The sequence below is a fragment of the Bactrocera neohumeralis genome, chromosome 3, assembly GCF_024586455.1.
Source record: "Bactrocera neohumeralis isolate Rockhampton chromosome 3, APGP_CSIRO_Bneo_wtdbg2-racon-allhic-juicebox.fasta_v2, whole genome shotgun sequence".
Lineage (NCBI taxonomy): Eukaryota > Metazoa > Arthropoda > Insecta > Diptera > Tephritidae > Bactrocera > Bactrocera neohumeralis.
This window is the reverse complement of record NC_065920.1, coordinates 71915299-71930851: the sequence shown is the minus strand read 5'-3', so window position 1 is coordinate 71930851 and position 15553 is coordinate 71915299. Positions and strand designations below refer to the sequence as shown.

At 40.4% G+C, this 15553-nt stretch overlaps 1 protein-coding gene and 1 long non-coding RNA gene across 2 annotated transcripts in view; one reads left to right on the top strand and one right to left on the bottom strand.

The window, feature by feature from the left end:
* The window catches only part of LOC126752199 (uncharacterized), a 51935-nt gene extending 50250 nt beyond the window's left edge, over nt 1-1685 (top strand). Inside the window, exons 4-6 of the long non-coding RNA XR_007665970.1 lie at nt 24-175; nt 234-459; nt 1462-1685. This is a non-coding gene — a long non-coding RNA (uncharacterized LOC126752199). The remainder of the gene's footprint in view (nt 1-23; nt 176-233; nt 460-1461) is intronic.
* The window catches only part of LOC126752187 (stathmin), a 249734-nt gene that overhangs the window by 195822 nt on the left and 38359 nt on the right, over nt 1-15553 (bottom strand). The gene's annotated exons all lie outside the window — the stretch shown is intronic.

The following is a 15553-nucleotide window of genomic DNA, read 5'->3' as shown; positions in this document are numbered from 1 at the left end:
AACATTTATGACAGACACAACAGTTGTTGTTGTTGTTTCTTTACTTTTGCGTGAAGTCAACTTCGAATGATGGACCACATAAATTTGCGAGCAAAGCAGAGACAACATAAGGAAATAGCAAAGGCGGAATGCGATAAAAAAAGTCATAATCAAACGCTACATACCAAGAATGCACGTAATATAACTGTTTTATATCTACTTTTTAATAACTTTTTATTTTTATTTTTATGCAGGCGTATTTATTTTTGAATGGTGGAGCTTTGAATACTGCTGAATCAGCAAAAAAAAAGGGTATGTAGCAGAGAAGACACCACAATAATACAATACAAAAGTCAAAGAAGTGCAGAAGCCGCGTCGGACGAGAATATTTTATTTAAAAAAATATGAAAGAGGCAAAACTCAAGTATTTTATTCACTAAAAAACTTCGAAAGACGTAAGCAATATTCAGCATACGTGAGGTGAGTAAGCAGAAAATACGCCCACAAAGGTATGCAACAGGAAAGGGTAAAAAAAAGTGACAGTTAAATTGCGCAATTCATATTTATCATTTTGCGTAACTTTTCCATAACCTGTTTTTTACTTTTCTATGTGGCAAATATACCGGTAGTGTGTTTGAGAATGGCGTTTTTCTTATACTGAGCCGGAGACAGTCGATTTGTTAACACTGCCTTATCATGCATGCAAATGCATACTTTTAGGCAAAGTAAGTAAAAATCAATGTAAAGAACGAACTTGCTGTCAATTCTAGAGGCGGTTTTGCAGGGATAGTTTATTTTGGTAAGTTTTATATTAAATAAGAACTCCTCTTCCGAAAAGTAGTTGCATCATAGATTTCCTTGAGTTAACTACTTATATTTAAGTAAACTTAAGGATAAATTAAAATAATTAAACTGAACAAAATTTCACGGACTGGCCCATTGTACTTGCTTACCAAGCCAATCTATAAAAAAAATTCACTTAGAACTAGAAAAATTGAACACGAGATTGTTTGAAATTTTGTGTTTTCAATGAAGTTAGGAAATCGTTGAAAATGTTGCACCGAAACAGCGCTTATAAGCGTTGTCTTAGCATCAGAGAAGTAGCAGAGGACCTTAATTTCTGTTAAGTCTGGGTCAAATTGGTTAGGTGATTTTTTAGACGCTGAAGCGGCTTATAAGTAATATCACATAGTTACATTTGTCAACCTGACAACATTAAGTATTGACAATATAGCACACTGATCTAAAACCGACTTTTACTCCGGAGGCTTCTATAGCTCAATAGTACTTTCAAACACTGAACAGCAGAAAATCAATACAGACATAAGAGAATGTAAAAAATTTCAAAAGCCGTCAAAACACTTTGGACAAGTGCCTCGTGATAGTAGTTGTAAGTTTGTACATGCTATTTCTGGACCTAGAAAGCAGGTCCTTTGTTCTATTCCTCTCATATTTCAGCCAATTTTATTTGTCATCTTGCAGCTTGTTATTGTGTTCCATTTGTTCGGTGATTATGCTTATAAAGCTCATTTTGGATCGTACCTAGCGGGCATAGTATTGGCTCCGCTTCGGACTCGTCTAAAGAGGCTCTTAGCTTTGCCAACTTATCCACCTACTCGTTGCCGAAAATGTTCTCTGACCGGGACCATATTATGAACAAGTGAACCTGGCATGTCAGTGAGCTTTGGAATTAATCTTTGGTGTCGAATAGGCAAGCAAAGCGGCCTGGCTGTCCGTGTATATGGTTGCTTTCTATATCTTCTTCCACAGTTATGCAATAGAACTTCACAGGCTTTCACTATGCATAATTCGCCAATAAGTTTCAAAATGTATGATTTCGAGCAAGTAACCATTGCGACTAGCTCGAACAAATTCCTGCCGAGGACCATTTTCAATCACTTTTTGCAGCAATTGTGACCCCATATGTCAACAATAACGCGGCCAAAATTCTATTCCAGGGCTTCAATTGTCTCGGGCGTAACTAGGTAGACAAGCGACTGCACATAACCCCATAAAAAATAGTCCAGCGGTGTTAAGTCGCACGATTGTGGAGATTGTGGAGACTCACGACGGGAGATAATACGAGAGAACGTATCTTTCAATGAATTGATTGTTGGCTGTATGGCATACACCGCCGTCTTGTTGGAACCGAAGGTGGTCCACATCAACATCCTTCAATTCAGGTACGAAAACGTCATTAATCATGACTCTATAGTGTCCCCCATTGATTGTGACATTATTTACATTGGTGAACAAAATTTTTTTGTAAAAATCGGGATCAGCCCACCTTGTTGTTGGCCCATTCACCGAACTTGCGCCGCGCTCTACGGTCGTCCGGCTTCAATTCTTGCACGAGTTGGATTTTGCAAGACCGCAAATCAAGATCCTTACGCAAAATCTTCCATAAAATAGATGGTCACAACTCCAATAGTTGTCTGCAATGACGAATGAACTCATTCAGGTCTGCTGCGATAACCTGCTCCACAGCTACAATAGCGCTTTTGATAGCGCACTGTACAGCGTCTCTGTTCATTGGGAAATGTGCGACGGTTTTTTAAGCTCCTTATGTATAGCTGCAAACGCAACCATTGGTTTCCGGAAAAGGCAAAAGAACAGCTGGTACGATGAGGAGCATAACCTTGTAGAACTCCCTAAAGTAATCTAGTGACCGATGCCCAGAGTAATTAGCTCTGGAAGGAACAAGAGGATCGACACACACCACCTCTTCGTCTTTATGTATTTATGACGCGATGCCGCGATGTCTGAATTTGGTATTCCCGGGAATAAGGCTGTGTAAAGCAACACCAAAAGCTCCATCAGGATCGGGAAGGATCTCTTCGAGCCGTTCGATTCTAAACGAGGTTTCAGACAAAGCGACTTCCCATCATGAGTTTTTTTCAATATACTCTTGGAGAAATCAATTCGGCTTGCAAATGTGAACAGAGAAGTTATAATCTTCTATAAAAGTGTTGGCGTACGCCGATGATATTGATATCATTGACCTCAACAACCACGGTGTTAGTTCTGCTTTTCCCAGAATGAATAGGAAGCGAAACAAATGAGTCTGGTAGTGAACGAAGGCAAGACGAAATATCTCCTGTCATCTAACAAACAGTCGTCGCACCTGCGACTTGGCTCGCACGACACTGTCGACATTCATAACTTCGAAGTCGTAGATAATTTTGCCTATCTTGGAACCAGCATTAACACCAACAACAACATCAGCCTCGAGGTCCAACGCAGAATAACTCTTTCCAACAGGTGCTACTTAGGATTGAGTGGGCAACTGAGAAGAAAAGTCCTGTCGATGATGAACAAAGACCAAATTCTACAAGTCACTCATCATCCCCGTACCTGCTATATGGTACAGAGGCATGGATGATGACAACATCTGATGCGGCGGGCTTACGAGCTTTCAAGAGAAAGGTTCTGCGGAAGATTTATGAACCTTTGTGCATTGGCAACGGCGAAAACCGCAGTCGATGGAACGACGAGCTGTACGAGTTATACGACGACATTCACATATGTACATACAAGGTCTGTCGCAACAGAAACAGGACTGTTAAAAAAACAACAAAAAATTATAATTTTTCAAAAGTTATATTTTTTTATTCAAAGTAGTTTCCTTGTGCTTCGATACAGCGTTTAGCCCGGTCAATTAGCATTTCAAATGAGTATTTAAGGTCATTTTCGGAATGCTCTAGAGAATATCGGTCGTCGCCTTTTGGATAGCTGAAATGTTCTGAACCTAGCTCGCACGGTGCCATATCAGGTGAATACGGGGAGTGGTTAATGGTTAAAATGTGATTTTTGGTCAAATAATCGGTCATAAGCGTCGATCGATGAGAGAAATTTTTGGTCGTCAGTCAATTTGTGCGGAACAAACTTGGAGCACACCTTCCGTAGACCCAATTTATCTATCAAAATGCAATGAATGGAGTCTTTGGTGATATTTAACTCCATTTCCATGTAACGCAAAGAAGATTTATTTATTCTTAATAAATTTCTGCACTTTTTCAATATTGTTTTGAGTAATCACTGAAAACCGCAGTCGATAGGTCCTCACGACCTTCGAACGCTTAAACCACTCATGCACATTACTACGGGATAGGCACTGTTCACCATAAACTTTTTTCACGATTTGAATGTTTTAAACATTTTCCCAAGTTTAAAACAAAATTTAATATTTGCTCTATGTTCAAAATGCATTTTACGACCGATGACCAAAAGCTGCTGTCACTTTTTGATAGTTATCTAATTGTCTTAAAATTTTTACGCAAGTCAACAAAATTAAGATACAATGGTTGTCAAAAAAGTCTTGCGGTATTTTCGCTAGTTGGCGCTGATAGCGCGTAGTTCTAGTGTTATTCGTCGCATCGGGTCTAGTGCTATACCTTTTTGGAAAGCTCATTTCAAAACACGTGTGTGATTGATTGTCAGCTCTGGAGCTAAATAAAGAGAAAAAGCATATTTACTTACAGTTTATGGACCCGATACAGTTTCCATTTCCACCGCACAACGCCGTTTTCGTTCTGGTAGAGTGGTCGAAGAGACCGCCACGCTCCGGAAAGAACAAACCTGTCGTGAAAATTGCGATATAATCGAGCTCGAAAGAGACCTAGCAGCCGTAGGGTACACTTGGAATATCCAATAAAAAAAAAAAATAATAATAAAAATACCGCAAGACTTTTTTGACAACCCATTATTTAAAAAGTTCTGTTTCTTTTGCGACAGATCTTGTAGCTCAGCAAATTAAGATATAATGGCTACGCTGGCCAGGTCATGTCGTCCGAATGGATGAAAACACTCCCGCTCTTAGAGTATTCGACACAGTACTCGCAGGGGGAAGCACAGGAAGGGGAAGAACTTCACTCCGTTGGAAGAACCAGGTCGAGACATACCTGGCTACGCTTTGAATATCCAATTGGCGCCACGTAGCGAAAAGAAGAAACCACTGGCGCGCTGTTGTTAACTCGGCTATAATCGCGTAAGCGGTGTCTACGCCAATTAAGAAGAAGAAGTATAAGAAACTGCACTTAAGCCACTAAACCACCAATTTCTTACATAAAATTCTTCAAATTATTAGCTGTGTCGCAAATTAAAACTGAAACCCAGAACTCTACAGAAACTTACATATCTCAAACTTAATTAATTTTCGCAATATTTCAGGGAGCGCCACACAAAAATGCAGCTCTGCGCTTTTCCACCCCTCTTTCTTAAAGACCACTGCTTGCTATAAAGCAAATTGACACGATCGCTGGCGAAGCATGCAAGAACACACGACTTTCAATTGAAAAGAATACGTTGCGCGTACGCTTACCCGCAATGGGTGCTTTTGAAAACTGCTGCAGACCGACAGATTTATAATTTATTTATAATGCGTTCAAAGTGGAGTTGCGGCAAACATGCTTGAAAGCGCGTGGGAGTATGGAGGGCTCATAGCATAAAAGCTAAGAAAACAAACTGAAGAGGGATAGTAACTGTTGCATCCCCTAAAAATGGCAGGTAAGTACGCGTAAAAGAATGGTATTACGTATTCACTTAAGTATGTAGGACTGCATGTGTCCGTGTGTGTGTGTGAACATGCTCAGAATTTATGTGGATTTAATCTATTTGCAGAGAAATGCGCTCGAAAATGCATACAACGCACAGCCATTTGAGAAGCGTAGCAAAATTGGGGGATAAAACAACCAGCGGCAAACAACGCCGTGAGGTATTTGGATGAAGGGGAATGAGGTTAGGTGAAACATGTTACGCGACACGTTACGTGCAGCGTGAAATGTACCGTGCATACCGCACACATATCATTATTAATGCATTGCTCTCCATTGAATTATATATTTTCGCATTTGAGGTGGAAAATGCAAAGCCGTAAAGTAGCAGCGGTGCGGGGGTTACGCTAACCCACAACACGCCGAGGGGGTCAACACATACGCAATCATCATTTACGGCAAACAAAAAGGACCTATTACATAGCCACACACACACATACACACGTACATATATGGGAGGAAAAGGGGTGCTTCTGAAGTGGCGTAAAAATGCGAAATTGTTAAGTTGGCTGCGCGCTATCGGCCCTAAACCGTTAGTTGGGGTTCAGTAAACCCACTTAGTATTTTCATTTTATTTATATTTTTGTTGTTATTTTTTTGATATGCTGTTGGCTCCAGCGCACAAGTGCATCGATAACATGGAAAAGCAGTTGGAAAACGGTATAATCGTGTTAAGAGGACAATTGGATATTCATGACGGCAAACAACAAAAATACACACAACAAACAACTGGCCTCTACCCGTTGGCTATGTGGCCAACAAAGGACGCCAGTGCTATGGCACGAGCACGAATACGTTTGTGTTGTTGTTGTATAAAAGGGGGTGTATTGCATAAACATTGGGGATAATGGACTGACTGCAGTTCGATATGGACAATATATGATTGGCGGGTCAGTTCATATGTTGAGCTGTAAATTCTATTCGTCGGAGGAGGGTGGGTGTATGGCAGCGCTTCTACGCTTTGCATGCAATCCCTTTCCCAAGTGGGAGTTGTGCGTAGTTTAGTTGCCAATTGATTGTTTTGAAAATGTGTTGGACAACGAACATTGAACACGAAATTGTTTGCGTCCACATAAAGAGTAAAATAAAATACGCTTTTGTACTGCTCGATGATGATGACATGTGTGCAGCAGCGCAAGATAGGAAAAATTGCTAGCACACTTATTTACATTCAGCTACAGGTGTGGACATATTAATGGAGACATTATAAACTAATTTCTATAGAGAGTAAAGAATCCATGATAACTTGAACCACTGCGCGGTGGAAATGTCGCTAGGCTCCGCGGCGTAGTGGCAGCGTGGCGCACTGCTAGCGACATTTCCTTCTCAAACATTCCTCCGAGGGATATGAGGGTGGGGCGAAGTCGCTGGAGAAGAGGCGCAGTGAGCTTTTTCATAGATTGATCGAAGCTCAAGTGGAAAGTTGTAGGAGGAGTCTTCGGTCGGGAGCTCTGAATTAACTCTTGTTTCTGACTGCCAGTCCACTGTAGTGTCTTTCATAAAGAAGTGACAGCTGTTAAGGCAGCAGCAGATGTACTTCAACAAAGTACCTTCTCTTAGGTTGGTATGCATCCAGTCCGATAACAGAGCTGATATACAGGCCATGAGCTCGCTGAAAGTGCGAGTGCCTGGCCACAGCGGAATCGTCGGAACCTGTAAAGCCGTTGAGCTCGCTAGCCAAAAATTCAATTCAGATGGGAACGAACAGGTGTTGCCCGGTCTCCGTGCAAACGGCCGCTGGATCGACGGGCCTCACGGGAGCTCAGTATGAATTGGTCAGCAACCAGCACTTATGGGGTTCGGAAAGCCTTCTGCCCAAAGTGGACCGCAAAAGGACTATGGAGTTACTAGCTCTTAGCAAGGTACACTAGCCTAGCCAACCTAGCACATCACTTTTTATTTTCTCAAATAGGACGTAATTTTTTTTAGACTTTTTTTTTATTTTTTATGGGTTAAGTTAGACGTAAAGTCTGATCCCTGAAGAGATACCACATACAATATTTGTAATATCATGTAATGTCATGCATCGGCAAAATAGCTTAAGATAATCTGGATTCCTAAAGCTAAGAACTCTAAGTTGTTTCGACCATACGCTCGGAAACTCGGGATAATCAACAATGAAGTACCGAGATGATTTCAACGCGATTTCTTCCCAACAACTTCGACAACTGCAATTTTAATCTATCTGCATGGACAGTTATAGGCATGAGACTTTCGACTAGGGGAACACAAACAATGCTGACGCTAATGTGCTAACCGGAAGTCCGTAACTCGAACTGACGTATGGAACGACTTGGCGTATGTAAAGAAGCAAAATTGTCACATTTGGGACGAAGAGCAACCTGAAGAGATTCAAGAGCTTCAAACAACGGTTTGGTGCGGTTTGTGAGCCGGTGGCATCATCGGTCCATATTTCTTCAAAAATGATGCCGGTGAGAACGTAACCGTTAATGGCGACCGTTACCGCGGTATGATAACCGACTATTTGATGCCTGAAATTGAAGCTCGAGAACTCGGCGACATTTGGTTTTAACAAGTTCACGGCACTTCCCACACATCGCATCAATCAATGGATTTATAGAGAGAACACTGCGGTGAGCAGATAATTTCATGATTTCGGCTGGTCGATTGACCAAGATCGTGTGATATCACACCGTTAAACTTTTCCCTGTGTAAAGTTTAAAGTTTATACGGACAATCCCGCTTCGATTCAGACCTTGGAGCAAAACATCACGCGTGTCATTCGCCAGTTACCAATCGAAATGCTTGAACGAGCCATCGAAAATTGGACTCAACGGATGGACCTTCTGAGACGTAGCCGCGGCCAACATTCCAAAAATATAATTCACAAAAAACAAATGCCAAAGAATATTTTTTCGAATGATAATAAACGTTCCCTGGATCATCCTTTATAAATTACTGAAATGACCAGCTAAGTCGATTTAGCTGGGTCGGCCAGTTTGTCCGTCTGTTTACGCGCGAACTACTTTCTAAGTTTTTGAAATATCGATTAGAAATTTTGTCAGTTCTTTTCTCTCCAAGAAGCTGTTCATTTGTCGGAACACCGATATCGGATTACTATAGAGTATAGCTGCCAAAAAACTGACTACTCAAAATCAAGTTCTTAGATGGACATTTTTTAATTTGGAAGGGTATTATAGCTTCGGTGAAACCAAAGTTAACGTGCTTTCTTTTTTTTCTAATTTTATTAAAAACAATTCTAATAATAAGCTCAAGACTGTAGGCATAACACATACAGTTGCTGTATGAGTTTCCAAATAGAAAAGCACTCATTGCAATGCTAGGACCTACACGCAAATACTCAGTTACTCATATACTAAAATCAATCGTTTATTGTTTACCATTGGACATTTTCAATATCTCGCTTTAGAAAACAATAATTTAGTCCGTGCATATATTTACAAAAGGTTACAACAGAAAACGTTACACAGAAAAACGATTTTACAAAGAGAAACAAAATGATTTCCAAATAGCTTCAAACGATTTAAAATGTCACAAACTTAAGCAGTACCTTTGCCATACTGCTCCTAACATATTTCAGAAAAACCAAAACCAGACTTCATATTTGATGTTTAAATGGAAACACCAGAGGTACGCTCTCCTTAAAGCCATTAAAAATAAAATTGTTAAAATTGCATAGCTCACCCACCCGCAGCCATTTCAAGTTGACTGCCAATTAGGGAGTACTTAATTTCAATTTCCCCATGCATTACTTTCACATGCAACCATGTGTGTGCACACACGTATGGAAAACTCCCTGAACATTGTCTAGACGGGCTGCTCGCAAACGCAGCTAACTGAAAGCGTTAATGATGGCGTAGCTTTTGCTTGGTTGGCAGCTGGTGTTGGTGGTGAGTAGCCGTTGGTTTGTGGCAACAGCAAGAATGTGGGTTTTCGTAGAAGACAGGTGTGCAGCAAAACAAAAAGATGGAAAATAAAAGTGAGCAAAAAACGAACGCATACCCGGTGCTTTATTCGAGCAGATAAGAAGCCATTAATTAAGAGAAAAATATTTATTGCTCAAGCAAGCAGGAACAACATATGTACTCAGGATGCGTTAAAGCAGTGCAGGGTAGATTTTACTGGATTCTTTATGTACATACAGGTAACAGTTAAAGAGATTGTAATGTGATATAAAATTCATTTTAATGGATTTTGGAACTTTCGTAATTGAAGAGGACTAGAAGACCAGAATTAAGGAGTAGATGGATCGGATTGAAAACATACTAAAGAACTTAACGCCTTCGAAGAAGAGAAAAAATAAGTCACAACAACAAGATAACTCTTTCTGAGGATAAGGTACCACACATAAGTATACTTTGATTTTATAAATTCATTTGTCTGAATCGAGTGAAAAAAGGAAAGCCATGTGAAGCATAGGATGTTCATATAGATCTGATCAAATTTGAACCGGACAGGTAGACTTAAACCACGCTCGTAAACCGAATGGATAAAAAAACACAGTGAAAAAAATAGAAGGATCAGGACTTGAAAACTGGCGTTTTGACATCAGGGAGATAGCAGAGGATCTCCACATCACTTATGGATCGACTCAGTACATTTCGTTTGATGTTTTGGATATGAAGCATGTTTATGCCAGAATAGCAGAATCTTTTGAAAAAACTTTATTGAGTAGAGATCACAAAAAGAGACAAAGTAACTGAGACCCTACATTCATCGCATTCAAGCCAAAACGTGAGATTATGAATATGACGTAGAAACTGTCCAACAATCTAGCTAATGGCATTCCAAAAAAGGGTCGAAATCGAAGAAATCAAAAGTTGCGGAAGGCATCGAAGGCCATCTTAGCCCAAGCTTATGTGAATTGAAATTTGCATTAAGCGCTATCAAGCTTTTATTGGCTCATGAGCCTAATTTTAAGCTGATAATAATCAATATGCACAGATCTATCAAAGAGTTTAATAAAATATTCGAATGCATTGATAATGAAATTTTATTTCTTCTCTCTTCCTCTATATCTATCTCCCACATGTTCTATATATCTTTCTCTTGCTATCTATCTTTTTCGATATATCCACCTCTGTCTCGTCGCTCTCGTTTTCATTCTCATCTATCTATCTTTTTCCCTCTCTGTCGTCTTCTTTTTTACCTCCCCAGTGTCTTCTCTTTTTTCCTTTCCCTCATTTTCACCTTTTCCCTCTGCCACGTTGTTGTTGTTGTGGCAGTAGAAAAAATTTCTGAAGTAATTGGAAGGAATGCTGCCGGCTTGACAATCCTTGGCCAGATAAAAATTCGGGTCCATTCCGGTTACGTAGACCCGATTGTCGCGGGATTTCTTCGCATTTTCTTTCTGACTCTCCCTCTTTACACCAACGAATCTCTCTCTATTTATCCATTCATCCCTATTTATCTATATTTTTCTCTATATAGACCTCTCTCTCTCTTCCTCTTTACTATCAATCTCCTTCTTTCTGTCGGTCCATATTTATTTCTCTTTCTCTCACACTCTCTCTGCCTCACCCTATCTCTCTCTCTCTCTCACACTCTCACACTCTCTCTCTCACTCTCTCCCACTCTCTCTCTCTTCATCTGCTGATCTATATGTTTTCCTCTATACCTGCGTATCCCTTTCTCTCTCTATCTAGCTATATTTTCCTCTCGTTCTATCTACTTCTCTGGCTCTTTCTCAGCTAGTATTAGCTATTCTCGGTCCTGACTTTCAGCGAACTACAACTACGCGATGATTTTGGTCATTTTGAGGCTAAATAGATACATGCTTTCAACTTTCAACGGCTTCCAACTTTAAAGTCACAAAGAATCAAACTTCTCTATTGATAAATATCTAGTTTTTAATAGACCCCCATGCACTTCATGTAGACCATACTCCAACCATTCAAAACATACTAAACGAACTAATTAAAATCTTAATTATCAACGAAAATCGAGGTAATAAAAATGTGGCGACTGGCAACCGACCTGCTTTCCGCTCGGCCAATATTTGTCCAACGACAACGAAACGCACACATACACACATGCTATCTATTGTAGGTGATTTGGCAACCATGAAATATGTCACAGCCAATTCGTGGGGGTGCCAAAAGCAAACAATAGCCAAATGCATAGCGGTAACCGAGACCAGCAAATGAGGAAAATTACATAGGAACGGGATACATGGCAGCCATCTGTTTGGGTGGGTGTGTGCACGCACTGATTACAAACCACCGCAACCAGCAATACAGAGCGCAAAGCCCATATGAGCTTGAGTTTTAGGTGAAAGGGAGAGTGTGTGAAAATGAGGCTTAGTTGGTGGTGGCGACAGACAGACAGACGGACAGACAAGAGACTTGCAATTGCATATTGCAGCAACCGCACTCGTATGCGGTGCACCACTAAATGTGCATGTGCCCCCCCCACCCTCACCTAGCCGCATTAACAGCAGGAAACTGTTAAGCTGCCCAGCTCAACCGAATTGCAGTAGAGCATCAGCACAGCAGCCAGCAGCTGGAGAGCATGTAAGTGAGATACGGTGTCATGTAAAGGTAGGAGGAGGAAGAGGAGCAGGAGGAGAAGGAGAAGGTATGGGGTGTAGATAGCAGGCGTGTGTTGTAAACTAAAGCGGCACAAATTCGAAATTGATTTTTTTTCTTCACGCCAGAAACGCGCGGAAGGGGCAATCAAGCATAAAACCGCTAATGATGATGTTGTTGTGGCTGCAACCAAAGCTGTTGTTGTGGTGTGGCCGCACAGGCGGCGTTGGTAGGCAAGTAAATCGTCTGACAAATGCAGGCAAGTGCTCCAAGTTCGTGCATGTGTGGGTCTACTTCGTTGCCGATGATTGCTACCAGCTGGTTCCATAAATGCTTGCAACATCATATATCTGTATGTATGTAGGGGTGTAATAAGTAGCACCAAATGACTGCGAAACGACAAATTGCCGACAAGCGCGAGTCACATACAGATATGCGATCATTTCTATATACAGGGTTTGTCCGGAAAGTAATATGACTGAATTGATTTAAAAAAATTTATTGAACCAATCGTTACAATTCTTTAAAAACTTAAAAAATATGCTCCTTGTGCGTCAATGCAGTGCTGTCAGCACGATTTCCAAGCATTGAAGGCGTCACGGAAGGTATTCTCCGGAATGGCCTTGAGAGCCGAGTTGCATGCTGCTTGGATCCTCTGTCGTCTCAAAATGCTTGCCTTTCATCGGCCTTTTCAGGCAAGGAAACAAGAATAGTACGGGGACCATATCTGAGTTATAGGGCGGCTGCGGAAGCGTTGGGAAACCGGCCTTGGTTAGGTGGCTGTTCACAAGAAAGGCGGTGTAAGTCGGGGTGGTGTCGTGGTGCAACTTCCAATCGGCTGCGATGTCTTGTCGAACCCGATTGACCCGTCGTTTGAGTCTCTTGAGGACTTCCACGTAAAACTTGGTGTTCACGGTTTGTCCAGGATTGCCTTTTATGTCAAAAAAGACAATAGCATCGTTTTCACTCTGGATTTGCTCATTCTCCCGGTCTTCATCAGCGACCACTTCCCGGCCCTCCAAAGCTGGGTAAGCTGCTTGATTATATCAAACGTATCTGTTGCAGATTTACCGAGTTTCACACAGAATTTAATCCCCTACCTCTGCTCAAACGAACGGCTTGCACGCCTCACAGAAACACGTCGCGCGAAAAAGTTTTGTCATGACTCTTCAGGTACTCGGAGACAACTGACCAGCCGATCATTTGTTAGCTAGGAACGTTCTCAACCGAATCCAGTTTCGAAGTACATTCGCGGCGGAAGAAAATCAGTCCTATTACTTTCCGGACAATCCCTGTATATATGAGTATTCTCCTTCAATGAGCAATTTTTTCCTTTCATTTATTTACTTTCCATAAAATTAATGTTTACGGTTGCAAAATATTTTCAACCATTTTTCTTCAAATGCAATTAGTCAAGTGTAACAGACGACGCGAAAAAAACAACCGCCAAAGTCTCGCAGACTCTCCCGGTGCGTTACTTACAACATATGTATGTATATATATATCTGTATATATCAAAAGTCTTTTTTTTTCTTTTATTTTATTCCTTTTGTTTTAAATTTTCTGGCACTTTGGTAATTCAATATATTTCCTTTTATCCTTTCAAATGGCTTCTGCAGCCGATTGCCGACTGCCGTTTGCCGCTTTCACAGTTGTTTCTCCATTACCAGCTGTCAATATGAATTTTTCAGCAGTAAGGAACTTTGGCCTCGAGCTTGAATGTTTGCAAATGTCTCCCTCACTTTTCGTTCGTTATTTAAAATGACATTCGTTTTAAATGTACCGTTGGAAACAATATGGCTTTCAGCGCGTTGGAGATCCATGGTATGTTTTTATATGGGGTAGGTAAGCGTTGTGCACCCTCCCACCATGTAAAATTTGTTTGAATTATTGATTTTTACTTTGGGTTTATTTTTAGCATGGTTTTTCTCTTTCGCTGCCAAAGCTGACAGTAGTTAATAAGCTTTAAAGTGGAATATAAAGCTGCTCTTTCGGGTGAATGCAAAAATAGAAATGGTAAAAATGTGAAAAATATGTTGCCAGCTATAATTATGGAAATATAACGGTATACAACACAGCTACTTTTACTATAGGAGGCTCGGTGGGCTTTTAAAGCACGAAGCTAAGCCTAATTTCAAAAGTAAATATTACATTTCGGCTAATTTGATGTTTATTGATTCAGAGGTTCAGTTTTTCGATAATCAAATCCAAAAAATATTGTATAAAATGAGTCTTCATACTAAGTCGAAAGCAAATCTTAAATTACGGCTATTCTTATAGCGAGTAGTTCAGATATGGAACCGGGCATATAATCATATTTGAAACAATTTATAACTCAAGGCAATGGATGCCTAAATCTTTAAACGCATTTTTCACGTAATGCCGTTTTCATAGTCAGTAAGGCAAATTTCTCCGAAACGGCAGAACGCATTGAATTGAAATTTTCGCAAGGCCTTCTTAGATACAGTTGGATGTATAACGTAATGCCGACAATAAAAATCTCGAAATTTGGAATCCCGACAGTCAAAATACCGACAAGTCAAAAAACTCCCTCCCAATTCCAGCTATGCTTTAACTACTCAATAACATTTTTGTAGCACCATCGGTCTTTTTCATCAAATAACTTGGATTTATACATTTCTATTTGTTTCCAGCGACCGTTCTTTTGAGCTCTGACAACAAGTTAGAATCGCTGATGGCAGATTCTTGGTAGCCGAGTATATGAAACCCGATACAGACCTGGATTTTTATCTTACCAAGTCCTGTCAATTCGGCAACATCCCTCCAAATTACTTCAGGGATGTTTTCTATCGCTAAACAACAACAACAGAGTTGGATCCGGAGACTGGAAATACGTTGGATGCGTAAGTAATTCGAAAACCAATTTTGCGATCAATGAAAACTGATTAGTAAATCGTTCGATTGTGAGTTCGTGCGTTACTAACTTCGTTCAGAGTTCTCGCATACCCAACTCTTCATTAACAATTTCGTTCACACGTTCATTTCATATTTTTATAGAGACAGCTATCTCAATATACTTGATTTTACATCAATTCTAAATAATAGTAATTTTGATATATTGGAAGTCGATAGCGCTCATCGAATCAGCTAATGATCTTTACGGAATTTTTCAGTAAAGAAATGAAAAGCCCTTACTATATCTTACGAACCAATTATCCGTAATAAATGTAATTTACGAACGTCTCTTTTGAAGGTTAGATCCGTAGTTACCCCACTCACCCCACCACCAACGTGGATCCGCCCCTGGCTTACTTGACGTAGCCCCACAGGAAAGAGTCTAACAGCGTCTAATCGCACAAACTAGGCGTCCAATTGACTGCGCCAATTCGTGAGATCAAACGTTCACTAAACTTGATTTTTAATAAATCGATTGTGATGCTGTAAACACAAAGGAAGCGATAGACTTCAAGCAACATCTGTCAAATATTAAAATACACACGTTCTTATGGATACAATTATTTAAATAGCTGCGCACGACTACATAACTGTGGA